This window comes from Prionailurus viverrinus, chromosome A1 (genome assembly GCF_022837055.1).
Source record: "Prionailurus viverrinus isolate Anna chromosome A1, UM_Priviv_1.0, whole genome shotgun sequence".
Lineage (NCBI taxonomy): Eukaryota > Metazoa > Chordata > Mammalia > Carnivora > Felidae > Prionailurus > Prionailurus viverrinus.
In genome coordinates this window covers 164,581,071-164,583,307 of record NC_062561.1, presented here as the reverse complement: position 1 = coordinate 164,583,307, position 2,237 = coordinate 164,581,071, and the positions used below count along the sequence as shown (strand labels likewise).

At 43.0% G+C, this 2,237-nt stretch overlaps 1 pseudogene; it reads right to left on the bottom strand.

Annotated features, from left to right (window-relative positions):
- Nucleotides 1-207: 207 nt before the first annotated feature.
- Nucleotides 208-1,787, bottom strand: LOC125164520 (tubulin alpha-8 chain-like; annotated as a pseudogene).
- Between the last annotated feature and the right edge of the window lie 450 nt (nucleotides 1,788-2,237).

Genomic DNA, 2,237 nt, shown 5'->3' with positions numbered 1-2,237 from the left:
CCATGGCCCACCTGTGATCGGGAGTTTTCAGGCTTTGAGGATGGACGTGGTTTACTGGGTTTGAATATGACTGCGCGCGTGCGCGCGTGTGTATGTGTGTGTGTGTGTGTAAAATTAACATACCATAAAATTCACTCATTTAAAGTGAAAATTTAATCGTTTTTAGTATTCATAGAGTTATGATTTTACTCATTTAATGCAGAAACTTTAATTGTAAACAACTTGAAACCAGCCATTCTGAGGGGTAGCAGGAGAAAGCCACCTGAGAGAAATACCTGCCAGCTGCACTCTAGTATCTTCCCCCTTTTTGGCCTGTTCCTCCACAGAATCCATGCCCACCTCTTCTTCATCTTTCTCCAGAGCTGCCAAGTTCTTCAGGGCCTCAGAGAACTCCCCTTCATAGATGCCTTCTCCCATATCCACTTTGCTTACATGGGATCATACTTTTGGTTCAGGGAGGCCCAGACCTCAGCCATGGCAGTGGTGTTGCACAGTATGCACACAGTTGCACAGTATGCTGCACTTTGACCAGGTCTCCTCTGGGGATGACAACTGGGGGGCTGGTAGTTGACCCCACTTTAAATCTAGTTGGGCAACATCCACAAGCTGGATGGTGCACTTCATCCTGATGCTGGTAATGGCTGTGTTGACATCTTTGGGACCATGTCCCAGTTACATGCTACAGATGACATATTGCTTCAGCAAGGGTCATACTTGGCAATCTGATTGCCTGGCTTGCTGCAGGCATTGGTGATCTTGGCCACAAGCAGCTAGTCATCATAGGCCTTCTTAGCTGAGATGCCTGGGGATTGGTAGCCAGTGGAAAGTGGATATGGGAGCAGGTTGTTTGGGAATTCTGTCAAATTCACATTCAGGGTAGTGTCAAGTTGCTGAGAGGTAGTGATGGTGGACACAATCTGCCCAATCACATGAATGAGATTGGTATATATGGGCCGTTTGGTATCTAGGTTGTGTCGACATATGTCATAGATGGCTTCCTCACTGACCGTGAAGGCACAGTGAGAATGATCCAGGGTCGGGTGGGTGATCAGGAAGGAATTGTGGGGCTCCACCATGACTGTGGAAACCTGGGGGATTGGCAACTTTGAGTTTGGACTTCCTGCCATAGACTACCAAGAGCTGTTCCATAAGCAGAGGCACAAACCCAGAGCTGGTGCTGCCCCTGAAGCTGTGAAAGATAGGCAAGTCCCATAGCCCTGTACACAGATCCACCAGTTTTCAGATCAAGGCTAGGTCAGTAATCTCCTTGCCAATGATGTCATAGCCTTTGGCATAATTACTGGCTGCATCTTCTTTCCCAGGGATCAATATTAAGCCCCCAACTTTTTTACTTTTATGGGCCAAATTTTTATTTTCTCTTATTTCTTAAAAGTAAGAAAATGATTTTGAAAGACATTATATATGTTTATTTTTGCCTCAGGTGCTCACATTAAAAAAAAATAGCCAGATAATTTCATGATTTTCTGTTCTCTGGTGACTGCATTGGCAAAGAGGACATGGGTACTGTATCTATGTGACACCTGATGTTCCAGATCTTTTCGAATACCTGGATGTATGGCATGATGTAAACATAAAAACTGGATGACTAGTAGCATTTTAAGTTGTTCTTGAAGACACAGGCATCATTCATTGAATAGCCCCTTTTATGAGTGCACAAATCCATGCAAATTTTTTGTTTTACCACCAGATGTCAGCCATTCACTGCACTGGTAATAACTATCCTGAAGAACTCTTGATGAGAAATCTATGTATGTGGATGTCACCATCTCTCCCTCTGTCCTTCTTTTCCTCCTTCCCGCTATGACTGTCAGTCAATAATCAATTGACTTATTATATTTTAATTAGAATGCACATATCTCTTCTAATCTATCTAAATAATGAAAGGGAGGGGCGCCTGGGTGGCTCAGTTGGTTAAGCATCCGACTTTGGCTCAGGTCATGATCTTACAGTCCGTGAGTTCGAGCCCCGCGTCGGGCTCTGTGCTGACAGCTCGGAGCCTGGAGCCCGCTTTGGATTCTGTGTCTCCCTTTCTCTCTGCTCCCCTGCTCATGCTCTGTCTCTCTCTGTCTCAAAAATAAATAAAAACATTAAAAAAATTAAAAAAAAAAATAATAAAAATAAATAATGAAAGGGATATATTAGATATTTTAAGAAAACTAACATGATTTAGAGTTTAAATATTATATACAAATGTGAAAATGACACTAAAATGTTTT